This window comes from Harmonia axyridis, chromosome 1 (genome assembly GCF_914767665.1).
Source record: "Harmonia axyridis chromosome 1, icHarAxyr1.1, whole genome shotgun sequence".
NCBI classification, from domain to species: Eukaryota; Metazoa; Arthropoda; class Insecta; order Coleoptera; family Coccinellidae; genus Harmonia; species Harmonia axyridis.
The window spans coordinates 52,450,299-52,464,056 of record NC_059501.1 but is presented as its reverse complement, the minus strand read 5'-3'; the positions used below and the strand labels follow the sequence as shown (position 1 = coordinate 52,464,056).

The 13,758-nt window shown below is 32.4% G+C and overlaps 1 long non-coding RNA gene across 1 annotated transcript; it reads left to right on the top strand.

The window, feature by feature from the left end:
• Positions 1-7,747: 7,747 nt before the first annotated feature.
• Positions 7,748-12,125, top strand: LOC123671102. Its single transcript, XR_006746057.1, has 3 exons — positions 7,748-10,754; positions 10,863-10,975; positions 11,446-12,125. It is a non-coding gene; the product is annotated as an uncharacterized LOC123671102 (long non-coding RNA).
• Positions 12,126-13,758: the final 1,633 nt, after the last annotated feature.

Below are 13,758 nucleotides of genomic sequence, written 5' to 3'. Positions count from 1 at the left end.
GAAGAGCTACCAGATCTTAAGTTGCACTGAATCTTATACAGATTCGGAGGAAAAATTATTTTTGAACACAAAATAGTCTTTAATACAATAACGTCTTTAATATTCATCAATTCCCTATCACACACTTCTTTATTCTCTTGATAATTCTATTGAAAAAACTTTCTTCACTCATCTGACAACTGCGTAAAAACGAAAGGGGTAGGGTTAGGTCGGGTTCATAGAACATCATAGATCTTCAACTGACATTCGAGAACATAGAACTTGATGAGTCCAACAATTCACTCCCACTAAATTGGTTTGAATGTATTAGATATGAATAAATGTTACTTATATTCTCTATATCCTTTCTGTAGTTCATGGAATTTTCATGTCGCTTAATGTGAACCATCTCTAGGAAACATCTTTTTCTCATATTCTCCTCGTACTCTAAAACTCTCACTGAATCATAGTCCATTCGATGGTCAACTGATCTTACATGTTCTGCCAGTGCACATATCTTTCTAGGATTCTTAATGTCGCTAATATGTTGGGTTATTCTTCTTTTTAGTTGTTGGGATGTTTGTCCGATATATACCTCATCACAATTTTGACAGGGTATTCTGTATACAGCACAGCTTTTCTTTTTAGTTTCTATCCTATCTTTCAAATTACTATAAAGTCTCTTTAATTTAAATTCAGTTCTAGGTATCACTTTGATATTTTCAGTTTTTAATAAGTTTATTAAGGATTTTGTCATTACATTAATCAGTGGAATAGAAGTAAATATAATTCTCTGGTCTAAATTGGTGGATGCGATTTCATCGTTATTCTGTGGCTGTCCAGAATTCGATGAATTGTGTATCAATTTCTTTAAGAGGTTCTTGGGGTAACCATTTTCAAGCATCAACTGATATAATAGTTTCATATTCTTCTCCTTTAGAGTCGGGTGTGATATCCTTTGTATGCGATTCTTCAATCCTGTAACCATATTGATTTTTTGTCTCTGAGGGTGGTTGGAAAAATAATGCAAGTATCTACCTGAGCTCGAGGGTTTTCTATACCAATCAAGAATCAGTGTATTGTCAGGTCTTCTAATGACTAGGGTATCTAGGAAGGGCACACTATTGTTATTTTCTAATTCTATGGTAAATTTGATAGACTCACTCTGTCTGTTGAACTTTTCAAGAGTGTAAGAGGTCTTATCACTGGGAACTGCACAAATGATGTCATCTACATATTTTTTAATAAAAGGCATCTCAAAGGGGATATCTGTTAGGATGCTATCTAGGAGGAAATCCATCACTATCTCTGCAATGGAAGGGCTGAATTTAGACCCCATTGGGGAACCTTGTATTTGGTTATAAAAATTACCTTGGAAGATGAAATAGTTTGAGTTGAAAAGAAATCTGATGATGTTTATGAAGTCTTCCTTTGGTATCGTGGTGTGGCTGCTGATGGACTCCCATCTGTGTTGAATCGCAGACAGAGCTAATTCTAATGAAATGTTGGTAAAGAGGGATACTACATCAAGACTGATGAGGACATAATCTTCTGGTAGTTGGAATTCATTAATGAAGGTGGAAAAAGAGAAAGAATCTTCTACGTAATATCTGCCTCTAGAAGCACTTAAATAACTTGAAATTATTTCGGATATATAACCTGATATCTTAGATGTTGGTGTATTTAAAGAGGAGATGATGGGTCTGAGGGAGAGAACAGGTTTATGGACTTTAGGTAGTCCATAAAATCTTGCAGGAATGGAGTTGTAACTGTACAAACATTTTCCTTGTATTTGGCAAAAATCACCACTTGTTACCAATTTTCTAATCAATGTGTTACCTTTAGTTTGTATAGTAGTTGTTGGATCTCTAGGTAGTCTTCTGTAATATTCAAGATCATTGAGAATTCCATTAGATAGTTCTATGTATTGTGACTTGTCCATAATAACTGTTACGTTGCCCTTGTTTGATTGTATTACCTGTAAGTCTGGATGTTCTTCGAGATATCTTTTACAACTATAAAATTCTCTCTGTAGTACGTTTCTGACAACTTTATTAGGTTTAATATTATTCGTTATAATGTTAGTGGCCATGGCGCGTTTTATGTTCTTAGCATCAGGAGATAAGGAGTCGTTGAGGTTGATAACATTCTCAACATCAGATAAAAGTTTTTGAATTGAGATTTCTTTCTTAGGAATGTCAATGCTGAATTTAGGACCCAGCGACAAGAATTTTAGAACTATATCTGGGACATTTGTTCCACTTATATTTTTAACCCACCTTTCTTGTGGTCTGACTTTCCCCAATTGTGCATCTGTCAAAGCTCTCACCTTATCCAGATTTTTTTGTTTCGTCAATGCAAACTGTCTATTATACTTGTTGTTTTGATAAGAGAAAAAATGGTTAGTAATATCTTCAGGAAGTGCATGCTGAATGAGTAGTTTAAGTCGTTCAACTTCTCTTTCTATTCTTTTCATTTTTGTTATTGTTACTGTAATTTCAAATTTCAAGAACATGTTTAATACCTTGTTCTCCATGTTCACTGCTTGTCTGGACGACACCTCGTCTGTCACAGATCCATATAATTGACTGAAGTTATCGGTCATGTGTTTAGGATGTAAACCTAGCCTTTTGCACTCCAACAGTAACACCCTGCGATTCCGCAACGCTGCCAACTTGATGTTATTAGATGACCATGATTTTAAGGTCGATGACATTTCCCTTCCATACCGTACACGGATTTCAGCATAAAACCCCATGCTAATATACAGAATGTGATAATTTCCTAAAGTAATTAATAAACAATGGTTTAAGGGGTGTTGGAAAAACTTCAATTCTTACTATCTTCTTTATAGTGGGAGTGAATTGTTGGACTCATCAAGTTCTATGTTCTCGAATGTCAGTTGAAGATCTATGATGTTCTATGAACCCGACCTAACCCTACCCCTTTCGTTTTCACGCAGTTGTCAGATGAGTGAAGAAAGTTTTTTCAAAAGAATTATCAAGAGCATAAAGAAGTGTGTGATAGGGAATTGATGAATATTAAAGACGTTATTGTATTAAAGACTATTTTGTGTTCAAAAATAATTTTTCCTCCAAATCTGTATAAGATTCAGTGCAACTTAAGATCTGGTAGCTCTTCGCATTTCGGCGCGTTTTAACATGTTGTCTTTTCTGCAATGTTTGTGTTATATTTGTATGTTGTTTGTTTTATAGAAGTCCTGAAGAAGATCCCAACCAAGGATCGAATCGTCGACCGATGAAATAAAGAAGATAGTAACAATTGAAGTTTTTCCAACACCCCTTCAACCATTGTTTATTAATTACTTTAGGAAATTATCACATTCTGTATATTAGCATGGGGTTTTATGCTGAAATCCGTGTACGGTATGGAAGGGAAATATCATCGACCTTAAAATCATGGTCATCTAATAACATCAAGTTGGCAGCGTTGCGGAATCGCAGGGTGTTACTGTTGGAGTGCAAGAGGCTAGGTTTACATCCTAAACACATGACCAATAACTTCAGTCAATTATATGGATCTGTGACAGACGAGGTGTCGTCCAGACAAGCAGTGAACATGGAGAACAAGGTATTAAACATGTTCTTAAAATTTGAAATTACAGAAACAATAACAAAAATGAAAAGAATAGAAAGAGAAGTTGAACGACTTAAACTACTCATTCAACATGCACTTCCTGAAGATATTACTAACCATTTTTTCTCTTATCAAAACAACAAGTATAATAGACAGTTTGCATTGACGAAACAAAAAAATCTGGATAAGGTGAGAGCTTTGACAGATGCACAATTGGGGAAAGTCAGACCACAAGAAAGGTGGGTTAAAAATATAAGTGGAACAAATGTCCCAGATATAGTTCTAAAATTCTTGTCGCTGGGTCCTAAATTCAGCATTGACATTCCTAAGAAAGAAATCTCAATTCATAAACTTTTATCTGATGTTGAGAATGTTATCAACCTCAACGACTCCTTATCTCCTGATGCTAAGAACATAAAACGCGCCATGGCCACTAACATTATAACGAATAATATTAAACCTAATAAAGTTGTCAGAAACGTACTACAGAGAGAATTTTATAGTTGTAAAAGATATCTCGAAGAACATCCAGACTTACAGGTAATACAATCAAACAAGGGCAACGTAACAGTTATTATGGACAAGTCACAATACATAGAACTATCTAATGGAATTCTCAATGATCTTGAATATTACAGAAGACTACCTAGAGATCCAACAACTACTATACAAACTAAAGGTAACACATTGATTAGAAAATTGGTAACAAGTGGTGATTTTTGCCAAATACAAGGAAAATCTTTGTACAGTTACAACTCCATTCCTGCAAGATTTTATGGACTACCTAAAGTCCATAAACCTGTTCTCTCCCTCAGACCCATCATCTCCTCTTTAAATACACCAACATCTAAGATATCAGGTTATATATCCGAAATAATTTCAAGTTATTTAAGTGCTTCTAGAGGCAGATATTACGTAGAAGATTCTTTCTCTTTTTCCACCTTCATTAATGAATTCCAACTACCAGAAGATTATGTCCTCATCAGCCTTGATGTAGTATCCCTCTTTACCAACATTTCATTAGAATTAGCTCTGTCTGCGATTCAACACAGATGGGAGTCCATCAGCAGCCACACCACGATACCAAAGGAAGACTTCATAAACATCATCAGATTTCTTTTCAACTCAAACTATTTCATCTTCCAAGGTAATTTTTATAACCAAATACAAGGTTCCCCAATGGGGTCTAAATTCAGCCCTTCCATTGCAGAGATAGTGATGGATTTCCTCCTAGATAGCATCCTAACAGATATCCCCTTTGAGATGCCTTTTATTAAAAAATATGTAGATGACATCATTTGTGCAGTTCCCAGTGATAAGACCTCTTACACTCTTGAAAAGTTCAACAGACAGAGTGAGTCTATCAAATTTACCATAGAATTAGAAAATAACAATAGTGTGCCCTTCCTAGATACCCTAGTCATTAGAAGACCTGACAATACACTGATTCTTGATTGGTATAGAAAACCCTCGAGCTCAGGTAGATACTTGCATTATTTTTCCAACCACCCTCAGAGACAAAAAATCAATATGGTTACAGGATTGAAGAATCGCATACAAAGGATATCACACCCGACTCTAAAGGAGAAGAATATGAAACTATTATATCAGTTGATGCTTGAAAATGGTTACCCCAAGAACCTCTTAAAGAAATTGATACACAATTCATCGAATTCTGGACAGCCACAGAATAACGATGAAATCGCATCCACCAATTTAGACCAGAGAATTATATTTACTTCTATTCCACTGATTAATGTAATGACAAAATCCTTAATAAACTTATTAAAAACTGAAAATATCAAAGTGATACCTAGAACTGAATTTAAATTAAAAAGACTTTATAGTAATTTGAAAGATAGGATAGAAACTAAAAAGAAAAGCTGTGCTGTATACAGAATACCCTGTCAAAATTGTGATGAGGTATATATCGGACAAACATCCCAACAACTAAAAAGAAGAATAACCCAACATATTAGCGACATTAAGAATCCTAGAAAGATATGTGCACTGGCAGAACATGTAAGATCAGTTGACCATCGAATGGACTATGATTCAGTGAGAGTTTTAGAGTACGAGGAGAATATGAGAAAAAGATGTTTCCTAGAGATGGTTCACATTAAGCGACATGAAAATTCCATGAACTACAGAAAGGATATAGAGAATATAAGTAACATTTATTCATATCTAATACATTCAAACCAATTTAGTGGGAGTGAATTGTTGGACTCATCAAGTTCTATGTTCTCGAATGTCAGTTGAAGATCTATGATGTTCTATGAACCCGACCTAACCCTACCCCTTTCGTTTTTACGCAGTTGTCAGATGAGTGAAGAAAGTTTTTTCAAAAGAATTATCAAGAGAATAAAGAAGTGTGTGATAGGGAATTGATGAATATTAAAGACGTTATTGTATTAAAGACTATTTTGTGTTCAAAAATAATTTTTCCTCCAAATCTGTATAAGATTCAGAGCAACTTAAGATCTGGTAGCTCTTCGCATTTCGGTGCGTTTCAACATGTTGTCTTTCCTGCAATGTTTGTGTTATATTTGTATGTTGTTTGTTTTATAGAAGTCCTGAAGGAGATCCCAACCAAGGATCGAAACGTCGACCGATGAAATAAAGAAGATAGTAACAATTGAAGTTTTTCCAACACCCCTCAAACCATTGTTTATTAATTACTTTAGGAAATTATCACATTCTATATATATATATGTGTGGCCGACCCACATCTCGAGGGCACGAGCCGTCACTGCTTTATCATCGTTTAATTCCAGTAGGTACTCAATAAATAAATAATATTTTTTTTCAAAGGGCACATATCTTACCGAATAGTTGAGGTTTGGACTCGAAAGAAAGTGCAGAGTTACTGATTCTAGCTAGAGTCAGATAAAGGCAATGTGACTGTTGTAATAGGCGAAGAACATTATTTGAATATAGCTTATGAATTACCACAGATTACGGATAACATAGATGGGACACTCCCCTACCTAAAGTAGAATCATTTGAAATTAACTTTCCCTTGCGTCCGGGACAAGAACAAACTCGACAAACGCGGGAAATTTGAAGTGAGTGGTTTTCCTATACTTGTGTTGAATTTATTAACGGAATATTAAGAAATTCAAATGGAGTTTGGTGCTATGATGACCAAAAACCATTTGAATTTTTTCATAAATAACTGGTATAATATGTGATGATATTACATTTTGTGCAAATAAAAGTCGATAGTAGAATAAACATATAATTTATTAGCAGTAAACAAGATTAAAAAAATCAACAGAAAATAAATAATATATGTATAAATATATCAACATTGAAATAATAAAGGAGCATCAACATTAAATAAATAAATTAGTTCAAACAATGATTGATTAATGATGATGAATTGAGGTTACATGTAAGAGTAGCTTAAAGCTAAATGTCGCCTTGTTGTATCTAATTGAAGAATAAAGTCGTTAAAAAAAAAAAAAAAGAATAAATTACTTTCAACAATAATAAAATTACTTTCAACAAAAATGAATAACATGAATAAATAAATTTGAATAAATAAATAAATATATATATAAATAAATAAATTAATATAAAATTAAATAAATAAATCATTTCTTCTTTCTCTTTGTATCAAAGATCCTTTTTGCCCCTATTTTGATAGGATCAATTAATTCTTCACTAGGGGAAGTTAGAAGGAACTTGGAAAATTTTGTGTCGGTACCACTCATAATTTCGTTTACCTGCTTGCACCACCAGTGCAAGGAACACCTTATTATTGTCTCACATACTTTTTCCCCCCACATATGTTCATTACAATTTAACATTTTGAAGTCCAAATATTTCATTAAAAACGATTTTAAATAGAGGGAAATGTTTTTTTTTCACAAATTCGCGGAATAATATAGAAAAGGTAATTTAGAGAATGCCGAAATAAAAATGATACAAATTGCCCAGGTTTTGTCAACTTTCCGTGTTTATACTGCCTTACCTGAATAAAATCCATGTCCCCCAATTCTTCACTGTTAAAGGTTAAATTTTTTTTACACTTATCACATTGTTTGATCAATTTATCTTTAAATGAAATTTTACAAATGAATCCACATATATAAACTAAAGTACATCTACTAAATTTTGATTTTTGTTCAAGGACTATTAATTTCGGAATAACTATATTTAAATCTTCAAGCACAACATTTTGAGGTTAAGGAAATTTTGATAAAACGAATGATTTTAGATTATCCAAACAATGTGATGTCAAATCCTCTTCACAGTTGGAACCTACAGAATGGGAGGACATGAAGTTATTCAAAGTAAGGCATTTGAAAGAGGACATAAACTGGCCAATATTTGGATTAGTGTTCCTTACACCATGCCCTCGGATAGAACTGAAAAAATTTTCAAGGCAATCTTGATTGAAAGCACCAGTCAAGATATACTTGGAATTTTTTTCAGTTAATAACCTCCTCTTAAAGTAAACGAAAGCTTTTAAAGTCAAAATAAAATTTTTTTTTTTTTTTTCATCATAAAAATACATGTTTTCAAGAAATTTTATTGATTTTTTCCAAAAGATTTCATGTTCTGATCTTGTGGTTATTGGTTCCTTCAAAAACTTACCCTGTGTATTTCGAATCTTTGATACAATGAGAGAATCAATCAGTGCATACAGTACCTACAAAAAATCAAATGTTCATCAGAATTCAAAAACCAACAAACTAGAAACATACTACATCCTATAACTATTACTGAAATATATACTAACTATGTAACGCCTAATTCTTAGTATAGTTTAAACCAGAATATACTACAGCTCCATTGGACAGTACACATGGAACAAAAATTTAAGGGGTTTAAATATGAATAAAATTGAGTAATTCGATAAAATTACCTGGAATACTGATTGTAGGTATGGCATTGCAAGTAAGACTTAATCCGTAATCTGTGTGAATTACTCAGTGATGAAAAGTATAACGTTTAAACTACTACAGAGAGATCTTACGTTAACGATTCAACCTAAAACCAATTCAATTAACAAGAACTTAGTAAATGAAAAAACCAGAAAAAGCAAAGAAACTTTATAATAATAAAATAGGATTCAAGCCAGATTCTATGGTGTTCCTTCGATACATAAAGTACTCTTTCTTCAAGGCCGATAGTTTCTTGCTTACTCCTACATCTGAACTGTCTTCGTCCATACAGCGTCGGTTTTTGAACTCTTCTCTTGATCGGTTCAAACTTCCAATTATGCAATTATGGATTATGGAAATGACAGGTATTGTGTTAAGGACATTTTTGCATTCGTTTCGCAGATAAGTAATTTTCCGTTATCATCATATCACGTATTAATTACTGTGGACGTACTGTCGTAATTCACGAATAAGAACCTATATATACCAGCAGTGGCGACGCCAGCTTTCAAAAACAGGGGTGACCAAGAGGGGGTCGGATTATTTTTGAGGGGGCCAGAGTAAAGCGAAATATTAGTTCTACCAATCTTTTAGCCTTAATATGTCAAATTTTAGGGGGCCCGGGCCCCCCTTGGTCCCTCCCTAGCGTCGCCATTGCATACCAGTCGATTTGGCGTTAGATTATTGTTGAAATTTAATTTCACCATACATACATTTCCACCCATCTAAGATTAGAAGTTATCACTATCGGTAGGTTTTCTTCAATTCAATACATATTTCATTTTCGATGGCGAGATTGATATTCAAACTCGGTTCACCAATGGGCTCATCCACCATTCGAATATTGGCAAAGTTTGTAGTGGACTATTTGCTTGATGAGATTCTATCAATAGAAAAGTATGTAGATGATATTTTATGTGCAATACCAGATTAACATCAGACTCAATTTGGTTTTGGAATATTAAATAAATATAATGAGTTCATGAAGGTAACATTTGAAGAAGTACCAGAGAATTCCCTTTTTTTTAGATACAGGAATTATTACGAACAACGATATTAAACTGAATGTAGACTGGTATAGAAAAGGTTTGAGCTCAGAGAGATATATTAATTATCTATCAAATCGTCCAATGAAACATTCAATTTTTGATAGAAAAAATTCAAGAAGTTTTCATTAAACCTACTGATCTATTACCCAAAAACTTTGATTAATAGACAGAGACAACACGTAACACGGTTTTTCGGAATGAGCTGACACATGATCGAGGATTGAGAGATGGTGGACATGGTGCTGGCTCTGGAAAATATATACACCAAGTACTTCAAGGTAAAAAAAATAATTTCATATTAGGATTGAGAGATAGAATAAAGAAAATTAACCATCCACAATTTTTCTATGCAGTCATGAGAAGATTGTTCAACATCCTTACACAAAATCAATTTGAGGAGTCAACGCCCACCAACTAATATAGAAAGTGAAAGATAGATTGCGCATCCACCACAGAACGAAGGAAATCAAATGTAAAGAAGTTGCAATTAGCTGTCTCTTCTTCCTGCACATCCTATTCGATTTTTCTCCTCAACATCTGAGCCTCACTTAACCTAAAAGTTCTCTAACGCCTTCTCGATCATACCTGATTCAAAAATTGCCCGATAGAGTTTTCTCGAATATATTCTTTTTTTTCGAATTTGAAAGATCCAGTTCTCATTATACATAGAAACAATTGTTTTTATTTCATCAATGTAATAAATTTTTTTTTATATAATACAATTAACTCAGATAACACGAAAATAAAGGAATATAAGGAAAATAATATCGACATTACCTTATGCTACGCTAATGCATACTACGTGATTTGTTGGTTAACATCAATCATTGTATAAATGCCTCAATACATTCGAATAATATATATATTATAAATATATAAATTAATTGATCATGTAAAACACTTACCTGTGAAATGTTATACGAACATCCATTTGTTTTTGAGTACTGCCACAAGCAGTGGCGTAACTAGAATTGACTCATGGAGAGGGTTACACCTACAAAATCTTATACTTTTAGTAATAAATAAATGTGCTCTGAATATAATTGAATTTCCTAAAAAAGGAACGTACAATTCGTTCCTTGTGTCAACAAGGTTGGCACGATTCGTCAAAAATATTGCTGTTGCTCTATATGACATTGATGTTCTCAGGAATTTCTCTGTGACTGGAAGAGCCAGTAATAAAATGAGGAAGGATGCAAGGCCATCTCTTGATCCAAATTGCAGGCAATTAGAGGTAAATATTTATAAAATCATAACTATTCATATTATGTATATTGTTTCACTATTATACTATAAATTTTTATCTCATAAATTATTTCACAATTTTTTTTGCCTTTTTCAGGTATATACAAACATTACATGTATCAAAAGGGACAAGATGAAATAAGTGTGGATTTCGATATGAGCAAAATTGGGTGTCATATATCGCTTCAAAAACAACACGTACATCAAGAGGTGAGTACAATTAATAATAAAATATCTACTAAGATTAATCAGTTAACATACGTGATACGTGTATCATTTTTTGGATAAAAGGGTGCTTCAAAATTAGTGTATAACATAAAGATACTTGAAAGATGGTGCTTCAAAATATTGGCAATACATAGAGAATACATTATACGAAAAAATACACTGAAAGAAACAATTTTCTTTTTGAGCAAACAATTAAGTTGAAATGATTTACCTAATTCAATTGAATTAATATCAAATGTTAAAGTCGGTCAAAAGGGGAAGAAGGCAAAATTCAACTCAATTCATTGACTTCATCACATAAGAGACTGATGAAAACTTGTTGTACCTAATACAAAATCTTCAAAAATTATATTTTACCAGATTTTGATGAACTTTCAATATACCTAAGTTATTATTTGAGAGTCTGACTTTAGGTAAATAGAAAAAAAGTTTTCTTAAAAATATTTTTTCAGCATTCAGTTTATTTCACCAAAACTGCATTGAGTATTCGATTGACTTCATAATATATTTTTTATGGACAAAGTGGAGTATATAGTGTGAAGGCCATACCTTATATCCGACGAATCTGATCTAGACTCTGATAGCAGTAATTAGTAGGAGCTGTAGAGATTTTAAATGATTTTGTTCGAAGGTGGTTGAAGGTATACATTGAACTGCTCAGTGGAATATTGGCCCAACCCTCAAAATATGAAGGATGGAGATAGTACCACCATCGATTGAAAGTTTACATCATCTTAGAAAATAATAGTAGACCCACCTCAGTATGTATATGGATGGTCATACTAATTCCATGTTACAAGTTTGGGTTGGGCTGTTATTCCACTGATCAGCTCAGTTTATACCTACAACTAAAATCACCATATAGTTTTGAACAAAATTGTTTTGAATCCTTAAATCTAACGTCTCTTCGTTTACAGTTTTAAATAACTACATATTTCAAAATAATCTTTTATTATGTAATGTGTACATTTTGTTTCGTTATTGATCATTTATGCTAAAGGTGTGATTCCTTATTTTTGTTATTCATATGTTCTTATGACTATTTATTTTTCATAAAAATCACCGATTACTTTTGGTGAATATTTATATAGGATGTATTTATTTTCTATATTCTATTATATTTTATATTTCGAATTGTAATATTGACATTTCAGAATTATATTTATTTATTATTATATTAATATTTTTTTATTTACATTTTAAGAGATTGTGTTAAAAATAAATATTTCTATGAGCTAACTCATTTATTTTCAAACTTCATTTCCTCAAAAAAAAAAACCAGCATTCATCACAGGAATATATTGAATTCTTATTGTTCCACATTAGGAATTGCCATTAAAAATTGAAACAATAAGTATCTGTAATCTCCATCAAATACTGATGAATATTATATAGAATTCTAAATGGATTTTAGGTTTTGTTATCCAGTTTCAATCTCATAGACTCTCTTCTTAACCATGTTTATACCCTGTAGCTTACAGAATAAACCATTTTATTATTATTATTATTTGTTCAAACACATATACCCATATTGCAATCATTCTTGAAACAGATAGGTGCTATATGTGGAACTACAACAGAAATGTATAGATCCTTATGAGTAAATGCTATGGAATCTCATATATTCTCATTCATTTTCAAGGTCATATCAAGAATTCATTAAAGTGTAAATTTAATAATTTCAACAACTTAGTTATAAGTCAACTATAATAACAACATAATTGTTGAATGATAGTTGTATTTCAATAAATGAAATAAAATAAAGTGTAGACCCCCATAGATTCATCCCAGGAATCGGTGATAGAAATTATTTATTTATTTATTACAAACGGCAGAGCCAATTTTCCAAGATGTAAAACATTATATAATTATTAAGATATAATACAAACAGAATAATTTTTAACCTAGAGAAAAAAATATCAAAGAGAAAAAACGAAAAGAACAGTGAACAAATTCAAATAGCCTCAAAATATCTATTGAGACTAAAAATAGATATCTGAAATGGATCAATTTCAGATGCATTTGCCCCCTTTATCGCTCTTTCAATAGGATTATTCATGGCATTATGTGAGAAAACACTTTTGAATATCATGGAACTTCATTAGAATTGAGAGATAACCCAGCATAAGAGTGATGCGAAAAATCCTGAAATGGTCCAAGTGTCAGCTGTTCTATTCAAACGCGAAAAACTTGATTCAAAAGGTTCGCCTGCATCAATTTTCACTCTTATGAGGAGGTTTTCCAGAGATGTTTGCTTACTCATAATAAGATTTTGATTAGTTTTGAGATCATGAAGAACTCATTAAAAGTTAACCACGGAATATAATAGAGATAGAGAATATAATAAAAAAATTTCACGTCATCATCCTCCAGCCTAATACTAATCAACATAATATACTAAACCTACTGACCTATCTAATTGAGTGAAAATGTTAACGCAGTAACTAATGGAAAAAGCGCCGACAAAGAGATTTTTGCGACAAAGGAATAATAAGATATAATATGATATTATTTATTTACTTCAGGGTACTTAAAAATTGGAGAAATTGCTATCAAGTGTCTGCCGATTCAATTCGAGTAGTTAGGAGCTTTTACTTCAAGATCTCATTAATTTTCACAGGATTGTTTATCATCAATTTGGTATTTATAACCCATATGTAAATAATGAGTGTTCCGACGGCAGTCGGATCAGATTGAGTCCTTTGGTATAACCGATGGTTGATGAACTCGTAGATTCAATTTTTGCACGATTAAATAACTGAGCA